General features: G+C 41.1%; 1 protein-coding gene across 1 annotated transcript in view; it reads left to right on the forward strand.

The window, feature by feature from the left end:
- LOC122809266 (cytochrome P450 2J4-like) overlaps positions 1–13,181 on the forward strand; it is a 668,981-nt gene that overhangs the window by 516,859 nt on the left and 138,941 nt on the right. The window lies entirely within an intron of this gene.

Raw genomic sequence — 13,181 nt, forward strand, 5'->3', positions numbered from 1 at the left:
TTCCTCTTAAAAAAAAAATAATTTCTCATTAAACATTGAGGTTTACAGTCAGTCAGTAACACCAGTCATTAGAGTTTCCTTCTGCTTAGTTCAGAAATTGCTTTTTAATATAACATTTGTTGACCTTTATATGTTTAAGTGAGTCAGAGTTGTCTGATAGTGAAAGAGGTCAAAGCTCTGAGTTGTTAATGAATTGCTTCCTGTAGTCAAGGTTACAGGGTCTAACTCCTTCCACCTCCATTTGCCTGCTGTGTAAATTTGAGCAAGTTACTTTAACCAAACATCACTCCCAAGACACCAGTGAAAAGGACCACTTTGTCCATTGTGCTTACACCGTTAACATATGGATAAAATAAAAATTGCAGTCTATAAGTACTGGTAGACATTCAGGTTTCAGACTTCATATCATTCAAAAAATGCTTTTAATTCAAAGTTTGTTACTCTAACAACTTTCTAAGTATTTAAGAGCAGTATTTAAAATCTGTTCCTTTTTTTGGTACTTTGTCTCAGATTCTGTTGTAATAAGTTGAGACGGCAAGGGAAATTGCAGTGGGTTGTACTGTATGGCACTGACATCATTGAGCTGAGATTTGTGAGCCGTTATTCAACTATCCATTAATTTGATCTTAAGCAGATATCTGGAGTGTACAGAGTAATTGAATCAGCTGTAACTGGTGGTGATGTGTGTGTGTGTGTGTGTGTGTGTGTGTGTGTGTGTGTGTGTGTGTGTGTGTGTGTGTGTGTGTGTAGGGCATAGCTGTCAACTGTACATTGTTTTCCCTCACATTTTGGTATAGTATTCATAAAAGTTGTAGTTTTCTGGAAAATTGTTCTAGATTGCAGTTATTACATAATGACAGACATGAGTTTCAGACTTCATGTCCTTCAAAAATGCTTATGCAAAACATGTCATACTAGTTGTGACGTCGGGTCAATATCCCACCAAATGCCTACCCTATGTGACGTTCTCTACTATCTTGGTTCAGTAACTAAGGAACTTCAGTCCTCACTACTGACTTCGTGTGGGACTGTCACTTAAACAGGAGCAATATTTCACAATTTCCCCTAAGTGGACAATAGGAACACACTCTCTACCCTGGGACTAGACTGTATGCTTTGGTCCACCCCCAGTATAACTCCTAATACTTCAGAGCAATGTGTCCAAGTTTAAGACCTTTGATGCACTCATACTTAAATAAATTAAATCTCATACATCCCAAACACTTTTGGGAAAGCTTGACACAGATTTCCAGCAGTGTCCCTTCTCCAAAATAATGCAGTTATGGACTGCTACTAATCAGACCATCTACATGCCCTTTTAAAGGTGTGTCTAATTATTAAAATTAGGTATTAAAACAAATGGTAGCAAGTGACCTAAAGCAGCCAGGCATGGGAATTGTCAAAGCAGGCATAAGCACTCTCAAATCACTAAAGAATACACTGATTTACCATCCACATGTAAGATAATAAGACTATTTAATAATAAGCAAAATGATTAAAAATATAAAACACTTATTTCAATAAACAAAACAGAATTCATTCACCAGGAAAATGAAATTAATTCTGAAGGATAGCAATCCAACATTTAGAAAAACTATGACAGATTAGCTATAATGTCCTATGTGACTAAAGAACACTGTCCCTGAACTAAACTAAATATTACAACAGAGCCAAGGCAGGCTTATAGTTCTTGGTGAGTCCTTCTGGTAGCCAGTGCTCAGTACAGCTGTGAACTTTGTAAACCAACTCAACTGAACTCAGTTCAACTGAACTATAAACTGAACTGAACTCAGCTGACTTCAGCAAGCTCTTTTATAAGCTAGTTTAATTGTCTTAACTGTTGCAGTTCTTTTCATTTCAGTGTTTGAAAATCAACAAACTGCTGTTTTGAAAGTTACTCCCTATCATCAGTCTCTGAAAGTAAACACAGAGCATCTGAATACATTCCATTGACATTGTCTGTAGATCAGCTGACTTGAGACACATTACATTTAGAATCTCCTGTACAAACATGCTCAGGTAGGCATGTAACAAAGCACTGTTCAACTTTGTTTAAACATCCTATACAGAGTATTATTCAAAATGTACAAAACTTATTTACAATATCATAACTAGTCATGCTGGCATATAGTACAAAAGTTAATTTGAAATTATGTACAAAGCTTCAGCCAGACATGCTAGCACAGATGACAGTGTCTAATTTCCTCACATTTCTCTTCCCCCATGACTCAACACAATTTTCAAGTGACCCTTTAAAAATGACGGTTGAGAAAAAATGAGTCTGCTGGTAATATATCAACCCACTCCTCTCCTGGACAGTCCATCTGCATTGGCATTGTTAACCCCACTGCAGTGTTGTTTTGTCATGTCATATCCTTGCAACTCTAGACTCCACCTCAGTATCTTGGCATTCTGCTTGCTGACTCTATTTAGCCATGTTAAAGGGTTATGATCTGTGAGTACAGTGAAGTTTCTTCCATATAGATAGGGCTGCAGCTTCTGCAATGCCCATACTATTGCTAGGCATTCTTTCTCCACCAGCTACATAACATTCTTCCCTAGGTTGAAGTCTACGGCTAAGGTATACCACTGGTTGTTCTTCTCCTTCTGAGGAAACTTGGTTAAATACAGTCTCCATCCCATAATTTGAAGCATCTACTTGCACAGCAAATTCTTTGCTATAATCTGGGCTGACTAACACAGGGGGTCTTCCCAAAATCTCTTTAAGTTTTTATAATGCCTGCTCAAAATCTGTGTTCTACACTACCTTATCCAGTTTTTTTCCTAGTTAGGTCAGTAAGGGGTGCAGCTATTGTACTATAATTGGGCACACATTTTCTATGGTACCCCACTGTCCCTAGAAATGGCCTCATTTGCTTTTTAGTAACAGGAACTGGCCATAATTGAATAACTTCTACTTTGACAGGTTTTGGCTTACTCTTACCACTCCCCACTCTGTGTCCTAAGTAAGTGACCTCTGTCATACTCACCTAACACTTACTGGGTTTAATGGTTAATCTTGCCCTTTTAAACTGGTCTGCAAATGCAATGCCTGTAGCATAGTCCTTAATGTAGAGGTTAAACTCTTCATCAAGGACTATGCCTGTAGCATAGTCCTTAATGTAGAGTTTAACCTCTCCACAAGACCATTAATCAGAGGACAGTAGGGGGTGGTCTTTAGGAATTTCACCCCACAATGCTTCCACAAACAAGTCAGGAGGTCTGACATGAAGTTGGCTCCTCGGTCAGTCAGTATCTCCCTCAGAAAACTACCCTGCTGAAGATTTCTACCAAGCATTTGCCACCTTCTCTGCCTCAATAGACAACAAAGCCAACAAAGCTACTGCCTCAGTATAATCTACTATCACCAAGATATATTTCTTCCCTGGAGAACTTACAGTATTCAGGGGTTCCACAATGTCCATGGCCACCATCTGAAATGGCTCTTCAGTAACAGGTAAAGGCATTAATGGAGCCTTGACCTTGTCCCCTGCCTTGCCAACTTTTTGGCACTGTTCACAAGTCCTACAATATCCTACCACATCCTTTGCAATCCTAGGCCAATAAAAATTCTGCATAATACATCTGTTAGTGTGTTTTATACCCATATGACCTGAAAAAAGGATGGCATGTGCTGTGGCTAAAAGTGGCAGATGGTAATCTCTAGGCACTACCAGCTGCTGTGTTACCTCACCTTCTAGCCCACCTTCAGGAGTCCACTCTCTATACAACAAACCTTTGTTCCAGTATACAGACTCCTCTCTTCCTTGAGCCTCAGATGCCTCCTTAGCCATTTCCCTCAAGCTTTGTAATGTAGGGTCCATAAGTTGAGCCTGTCTCAACTCTGCCTTTGTGACACTCCGCAGCTCCCCTTCCACAGGAAGCCACATAACGTCTGACAGCTGTGCCACACTGTCAATCTGGGTACTACCATTCACCTGTCTCCTTTCAGTCACTGTGTCAAAGGGAACACCATTACCTACCAGTAGCTGTGGCTAACTTTCAGACTTACTGCTACAGGATAGCTCCATCTCTGAAACAGCCAACCACCAGTCCCACCTTCAGATATGAGATCTGTCTGGGTCTCCCCCAGACTACAAACCTACATGCCTGTCTCCAAGCCTGACTGAGTGTCACTGCATGCACACAAGGTACTGCATCATCAAAGTCATTCCCTATCAGGGCATCTGCAGGATTATCCTCAAACACACCTACCACCTTGCTTCCTCATCTACCCTCTCAGTCTGATGAACCTTAGACAAAGGTATTTGGAATGGGGTCCTTCCCAAAGCTCTGACTGGAGTGGACTGTCCAAGCAAGTACTGCTCTTCTCTAACCACTGCAGGCCTCACAATGGTTATATCAGAAGCTGTGTCTCTCTTAGCAGTGATCTGTTTACCATCCACTAAAATCGGATATAAATTTTTGTGATAGTTTCGCACCCCTGTTTCCAAACAACTTACCACTGGCAGTTTGTCATTCCCACTTGTAGGCTCCCTCACCTTTTGTTTCTCACCTTGCCTGGATGGACATTTGGCTGCTATGTGGCCCCTCTGGTTACATTTGAAACATCTAATCCCTAACCGTATACTTAGACTAGTAGTTTCCCCTGTTACTGGTGTAATGTGTTGGAGTGGTTTAGAATGCCCCTCATTGGTTCCCGTGGGTCCATGTGCAGCACTGGGTATCCCTTTCTTATGCACTGGTGCTGTGCTTGCTAGGTAGAGATCCCCTTTTCTCCCCAACTCCTCCGCAGAGTTACACTCTTGATCTGCTAACCAGATTCTCATGTCATTAGGCAAAGTACTGAAGGCTTGTTCCCTCACCAAAAGGTCTGCCAGTCCTTCAGAAGTGGTGACCTGACACCCACTCACCCATCTGTGAAAATAAGTACTTAAATCAGCACTATAATCACATACACTTTCATCCGCCTTGCATCTGTGTTTACATATTTTTTTTTCTATATGCTTCAGGTGTTAGTTTAAAAGAATGAAGAAGATGTTTTTTTACTTTATCATAATTCAAGCAATCTACATCAGACAATTTTGACATGGCCTGAACAGCTTTGCCAAGGAGTAGGCAGATCAGGAGCCAAACCCAGAGCTCACGGTCAACATCATACTGTCTACATACCCTCTCAAATATATGAATAAAACTATCAAAGTCATCCACATCCCTGTATTGAGCAAAAAGTTTACTGACTGTTACAGCTTCTGGGGTCTGGTTATTCCCTTCCCCATTACCTCCATGACCCTCTCAAAGGGTAAGAAGCTCCATTTCATGTCAGTGCTTTCTCACATTTTCCTCTACTTCTAACACCTCAGTCTCTCTGCTGATTCCGGTTCAAAACATTTGGCCTCCAGTTCATATTGACGCTGCATCTCCTCAGCCTCTAGACATTGCATTCTTTCCTTGGCCTCCAGTCATTGGGCTTCCATGTGCAGTCTCTCTCTCTCCTGATTCCAGTTCAAGATGTTTGGCCTCCAGTTCGTATTGATGTTGCTTCTCATCAGCCTCCAGGTGCAGTTTCTCTAACTCCAGATGAATTCTTAGGTCCTGCAAGGAAAAGGTGGACTGTCCTGTCTCAGCAGGCTGCATATCCCCAATACTAAACTGGATATTTTCCGAATGGTTGGTCTGAGCTGAATTTATAAGTTTGAAATCATTGCTTCCTTAGTCAGGTTGACATGTACCAGTCCTCTGCCTTCACACTTATTGGTCAACTGGTTTTGTCAGCTTACTATAGTCTTCTGCTGACATCTTTGCCTGCTGTCCCTGACTAACTAAAAGTAAATAAAACTGTGGTGGACTGAAATTTTGTATGTTTACCTTGTGGCTGTTGAGAGTGCACACCTTAATGATAACTACCCACAGGCTACTGAAGTCAAATTAAAAATCCTACTAAGCTGCCACCAATAGCTGAAGTCAGATCAATATCCCACCAAAATGCCACCAGTATGGGACGTTCCCTACTATCCTTGTTCAGCAACTAAGGGACTTCAGTCCTCATTACTGACTCCAGTGTGAGGTCATCACTTAAACAGGAGTAATATTTCACAATTTCCCCTAAGAGCACAACAGGAACATGTTCTATACCCTGGGACTGGACTGTATGCTTAGGTCCACCCCAAATATAACTTCTAATTACACATTTCAGAGCAGTGTGTCCCAGTTAAAGACCTGTAATGCACTCACACTTAAATAAATTAAATCTTACACATCCCAAACACTTCTGGGAAAGCATGACACTCCCAAATAACATGGTAACAGGCTGCTACTAATCAGAGTGTCTATGTGCCCTTTTAAAGGGGTGTCCAATTATTACAATTAGGTATCAAAGCAAATGGTAGCAAGTGACCTAAAGTATCCAGGTTTTCGGAGTGGTCTGGAAATGATCAAAGCAGGTATAGGCACTCTCAAATCATTAAAGAATACACTGATTGACCAACCACAATGTAAGATAATAAAACTTTTTAATGATAAGCAAAAATGATTAAAAATATAAAACAGTAATTGTCAAAAGAAAAATTCAAACGAGTCACATCTGCCTCAGGTAATGAAAAACTTCTTTATTAGCAGCTAACCAGATTACACAGCATGTTGGCCAAGATGATCTCCTCTGGTCAACTTGTTTACTGACAATTTTTATACTGCAAGCAAAACAACTTTTTGTTACATTTCTGACCGTTGACAGTTGGCTATGAAAAACACCTGTGGTATCACAAATCACCTCAAACCAACAGTTAGTACAGAATGTTCAAGAAGTACAGAATGTTCAGTTCAACAATGGTAGCTCAAATTTTCCAGGACACACAGCCTGCTTCAGTAAATTAACTCTTACTTGGCCATGCATCCTTATCCCAGGCTTCACTAAGCTATAACCAAGTCTCTTTATTCTGAAATGCAGAAAACAGATATTATTCAGGTTTATAAGCAATGCTGCATTTTGTTCACAGATGAGGCCCATCTTTGATAGGCATATCCCAACAAATAACATGTTCACTTTGCAAGAAGAGGAAAAAGACAAATAACAGTATGTTTTAAAACTTTTTTCTTAACATTTCCCCCCTGAAAACACTTTTTATTTGTCTTTTATTTCAGCAATATATGGTAAAAACTAAGTTTTTCTTTGCATACATTACTTCATTGGCAAGACAAACTTTTAAACTTCAAAAACATTTGCAAAAGTCACATCTCAATGTATTCACTTTCACCAGTCTGTTGCAATTGCTGGTACATCGTCTTCGTAACAGCAGTATCAACCAGTCTTTATAGAAGACCTCTGATACAGGGGTATACAACAGCAACCACATACCACCACGATAGCCACAGTGACTCCAATGGACACCAGGAAACTGCTGATGAGATGACTCCATTTTCCAAACCACGCTTGTAGAAAGTCTGTAAAGGGATTATTTACCCCAGAGTTCTCTGCCAATTCTTCAGATAACATCTCCAAACCTTTCAAAGCTCGAGTGATACTTCCATCAGGCGCAGTGTTGTTTGGAATATATGTACAACGGAAAGTCCCAAACATCCTGCAAACTCCTCCTTCTTTGGCCAGGAGCATATCCAACGCAATTCGATTCTGCCATGCCACCTGCGAAGTGGCCTCCAGTTGTTCAGCAATTCCTTTCAATGCGTCTTTGGTATAGTTCACAAAACGCTGCTGGTTATAGTAAATGTAGTTGATCCAGTCCACATTCTTATTAGGTTGAATCCAGACAAAGATGGATGTGAAACCAGCTGCTATTTGGTTTATTGCTTTGTATTCATCAGGTACGCCTCTTGGTACGCCAATGCTATCGATGTAGACACCGTTATCGAAGGATTGCTTTGGTGCCTCTCTTTTTCTCCTACTCAACCACCTCGGCTTTATTTCAAGTTCTCTTACAAAATTGCTTGCTGGAACTGGGAAAATGTAGAATGGCAGAATTAACTTTACAAGTGCACAAATTCCCTTCCAGGGAATCATAGAACAGTCCAAAATTCCTTCACAAAGTTTCACCTTAAACACAGTAGTAACACCTGTTTGCGCTTGCAACACCACCATTCCTTTTTCTCTTGCAACTGTTCCTTCTCGTATGGACATATTTACTTTCGCCACCAAAATCATCATCATGTAACAGTTCAAGTACCAGTTGAACGTGGCCATCCTCCCTAAGGACTACCTCGCGCCGTTGGTTTCTTCACTGGGTTTGAGACGAACTAACCCCTATTGGGCTAATCCCCCTTTGTAGCCAGACTTTGCACTCAGAGGTCTGGTGGAGTTTGACCAATATCAATGGCAGAAGGAAGAGTCTTGAGTTTTTTTACAGTGGGTGATATGAATCCACGAAGTCCTCTCAGTGATCTTTACAGCCATAGGTGTCGAGATAAGCACCTGGTATGGGCCTTCCCACCTGGGGGATGACCAATTCTTTCTCTTCACAATTCGAATCCACACCCAGTCCCCGGGTGCCACGCTTAACAAGGTTTCATTTCTGGAATCTGCAAAGGAGTCATTGGTTACAAGAGATTTGACATTTAGCAGCTTCTTCATATAATCCACTAGATCCTCATCCCCCTCACGTTCCGCTGGTAACAATCCTTGCCACTGTGGGATGTAATGTGGTCTCCCAAACAAAAGTTCAAATGGTGTACGTCCTTTGTAGGAAGGTGAGATTCGCATATACAGGAGTGCCAAAGGAAGGCACGTAGTCCATGATCTATGTGTTTCTGCCATCAGTTTGCGGAGCTTACTCTTCAAGACACCGTTGTGTCTTTCCACAAGTCCAGCTGACTGGGGATGGTAAGCACAATGATGCTTAAGATCAATTTGAAACACTTGACCCAACTTCTGAACAATTTGGTTAACAAAATGAGACCCATTATCACTGTAAATGCATCTTGATAAACCAAATCGGGGAATTATTTCTGTAGTTAAAAGCTTTGCTACTGTTTGTGCATTCGGGTGCTTTACTGGAAAAGCTTCTACCCATTTAAAAAAAGCATCAATAATGACTAAACAGAACCTTTTTCCCTCTGAGGGTATAAATTCAATAAAGTCCATACAGAGTGTGTGTGGAATGGATATGGAGGGGTGGGGAATGCCTGCTGAGACTTTTTAACTCCCCCCTGAGCATGATACTTTGCACATAATAAACAAGATAAACAGAATTGCTTTGCATAAGTTGAAAACCCCTTACACCAAAACACCTTAGACACTATTTGAATCATCGTCTGTACTCCTACATGGGCAGGTCCATGGCTAACCAATGCCGCATAACTAAAAAGGTTTGAGGGTAATACCATTTTGCCAACTGATGCCCTATACAACCCATCCTGTTGAGTGATACCATATTTTACCCAACGACATTTTTCCTTCTGTGTTGTCAATGTTTGCATTACTTTTAGTGTCTCTAAGTCTAAGAGGTGTCCGGGCTCTAAATCATTGTCATGCAAAAGCAAATCATTTTCTTGAGCTGCCTTTTTTGCAGCCATATCAGCAAGTGCATTTCCCCTGGAGACAGGATCTTTTCTGTTGGTATGTGTGGAACATTTACATATCGCTATCTGAAGTGGTAGTTGCACTGCATCTAACAACTGCAAAATTAAATCTCTGTGATTTATTGGTTTGCCTGTCACAGTAACCATTCCCCTATTCTTCCATTGTTGAGTGAAAACATGTACAGTGGAGAAAGCATATTGACTATCTGTATAAATTGTCACTTTTTTACCCTCCCCCAAGGTACAAGCTTGAGTCAAAGCCACCAACTCAGCTGCTTGTGCAGAATAAATGTTTGACAATCTTTTTGCATCCAAAACTTCAGTTTCTGTGGTGGCAGCATACCCTACTAGTGTTTTTCCTACAGTGTCTTTCTTTGCTGATCCGTCTGCAAACAAAACGAGATCAGAACCTTCCAACGGAATATCCGTTAAATCTGGTCGGGGAAGCACTTTGTCATGAATGATCTCTAAACAAATGTGTGGAGTACCTTCTTCTGGAGTCGGCAAAAGTGTCGCCGGATTAAGAGTACATCTTTCTATGGTCATATGAGGCTGTGTTAGCAGTACTGTCATACATGACAAATGTCAACTAGGAGATAAAAAGGTTATCTTATCTTGCAAAAGTATAGTAGCTACTGAATGTGGAACCCGCAATTGTAATGGGTGAAACAAAACTAATGATGCTGAGGCTTGTACTGCCATGGCGGCTGCCACCACAGTTTGAACACAATGTGGCAATGCCCTTGCAACAGGATCTAGTCTGGAGGAGTTAGCTATCAGTCTCTGTTTATCCCCATGTACTTGTACCAGAACCAAAGTCATATATCCTCCCTTACAATCAACCATTTGTATAAACGGCTTAGAATAGTTTGGAAAACCCAAAACAGAGGATCCTGCTATCAATTGCTTAATTCTATTAAATGCCTGTATTGCCTTATTTGTCCACTGTATATTATTCTTAGCTGCCATGGGAGTATCATAGATCAGTGCGGTCAATGGCCCTACTTCCTCAGCATAGTTAGGGATCCAACTTCTACAAAAATTAGTCGCACCTAAAAAGGACATCATCTCCCGCTTAGTTGTGGGCATAGGTGCCTCAAGAATTGCTTGTTTTCTTTTGTTCTCCAATTGTCTACCTGCCTGCGAAATTAAATAACCCAAGTACTTTACTTGTGCTTTCCACAATTGTAACTTTTCTTTATTCACCTTATGTCCTTGCTCAGCTAAAAAACTAAGAAGGGAAAGGGTATCCTTTCTACAACTTTCCTGCGTGGGTGAGGCCAGCAAAATATCATCTACATACAACAGAACCTGGCTTCCCTGTGGGGGAATAAACTGAGCTAAATTTGCAGCCATTTCTTGTGCGAATATTGTCGGACTCTCACAATAACCCTGTGGCAATCTGGTGTAGGTGTATCTTTTACCTTGATAAGTGAATGCAAACCAAAATCTACTCTCCTTCTGTAGTGGTATGGAGAAAAAAGCATTGCTTATATCTATGACAGAAAAAATATCTGTGCTGAGGTAGTAAATCATTAAGTAATGTGTAGGGGTCAGGGACCACCAGTGCTCTTGGGATCACAGCCGAATTAACTGCTTGTAAATCCTGAACCAACCTCCATGACCCATCCGGTTTCTTTACAGGAAACAACGGAGTATTGCAGGGTGAATCTAGGCATTCAACAAGAATTCCTACCTGTTTTAGCTGCTCAATAACTGGCTTAATTCCTTCCTCTGCTTGTTTACTTAGCGGGTATTGGTGCTTACGAGGTCTAAAACATGACTTTGGAGTTATACAAACTTCACCTGCTGTTTTCATCAGTCCTACATCCCCTTTACCTTTTGACCATAAATCTACAGGTAAGGCACTTGACGCACTATCTTTCTCTTGAGTTAGGAGGATTTGTCATGCCATTTCTGTTTTGTCATCCCTGAGGTGCACGCTTGGTTGTGCCCAAGTCACCCAATTTAATCTTTGTACCTGGATCTGTTGATCCTTCAACTGACTTTCGGACATTGTGTCCCAATTCGTTACCTTTTTCGCCAAATCTACCCAATGTGTCCCCACTGCTTTAGTAATTGAAATATGTGGGCTATAACCTGAGCGATATAAAGAACTCATTTCCTTGGTCAAAGTACAGGTCACTACTGTATTATCTTGCATATCCCAAAACATATCATTCAAAATTATCCTTGCACGTTTGTGCTTAAAGAATTCTTTTTCAAATTCTTTATCCGGTCCAGGGGCCTTTCTGTAGAACATTATACAATGTAAGTGTGTCGCAACCTGTGGTGACCCACTCCTAGATTTACTTAAAGCTAGGTTGATCAAATCTGTATCAACCCACCCCGGCCCGTTTGAAATCAAGTCCTGGCTGTACCAGTAAAACACATCTTGTACTCCTTGTACCACCAAGCCATCTGCTAACCTTTTTGCCTCAATGCCTTTAGGTGTGGGAATTGCTGCTATTCCAAACAAATGCATCAAATCTCTTCCCAGCAAATTAACTGGACAAACTTTTGATATAATTACCCTACACCTAACAGTTTGGTTTGTTTGCGGATCTGTGAACAATAGAGGATGAGACAGTGGTTCCTTATAGATTTTCCCGTTTGCCACTTTCACAAGGACAAACTCATCTGTTTCGCAGTTCGGAGGCAGAACTGCTGGACCCAAAAGTGTACGCGATGCACCTGAATCACATAAAAACTCCACTTTCTGTCCCTCAACCAAAAACTCTATCATGGGTTTTTGATCTAGATGCATAGCAATACCCAAATTTGCCAGGTTTATGACTTCACAGTCACAATCCTGCCCTTCCTTCTGAGTGTTCTGTCATTCATCGCAGAGAGTGTCTGCCTCATCATCATCACAATCATTCTCACTTTCTTCTTCTCTGCAATAATCGCAATAATGAATTTGGCGCCTTCCTTTACTATCATATAGTCATGCGGAGCCCTTGTTCGTAAGCTGTGGGGGGTGTTGCCACTCTTCACAGTTGGCAGCGAAGTGCCCACATCTACCGCACTTAAAACATTCTCCATGTTTTAACCTCCCCTCATATTCCTCTGAATGTCCACCCGGTTTATTTAACATGTCACTTTCTTCTTCTCTGCAATAATCGCATTAATGAATTTGGCTCCTTCCTTTACTATCATATAGTCATGCGGAGCCCTTGTTCGTAAGCTGTGGGGGGTGTTGCCACTCTTCACAGTTGGCAGCGAAGTGCCCACGTCTACCGCACTTAAAACATTCTCCATGTTTTAACCTCCCCTCATATTCCTCTGAATGTCCACCCGGTTTATTTAACATGTCCCATTTCGGGCCCCCACATTTTTTTACGCCACCACGGTGCCCTTGCCCCCTTTGGTCCTGTACCAAGAATATACCACCATCATCCCCTACTGCTAACACTTGTACTTTCTTTTTCTTTTTTAAATTGAAATGTCGCTCAGCATGCCGTGCATATTCAAACAAAGGTTTCAGTCTACATGTCCTATGATCTACCATATGCTTAGTTATAAAACCACTTATTGGAGCCCTACAACCCTTAAGGAAAGCATTTTTCAATTGCTGTTCATATGGACTATCATTGGTCTGATCCTGCGAAATCATCATTCCACAATGGTTATTGAACACTTCTGTCAATCTTACAATATAGTGATCTACAGATTCATCATCATTTTGGATG

This window comes from Protopterus annectens, chromosome 8.part0, assembly GCF_019279795.1.
Source record: "Protopterus annectens isolate FY-2018-M chromosome 8.part0, PAN1.0, whole genome shotgun sequence".
NCBI lineage: Eukaryota > Metazoa > Chordata > Ceratodontiformes > Protopteridae > Protopterus > Protopterus annectens.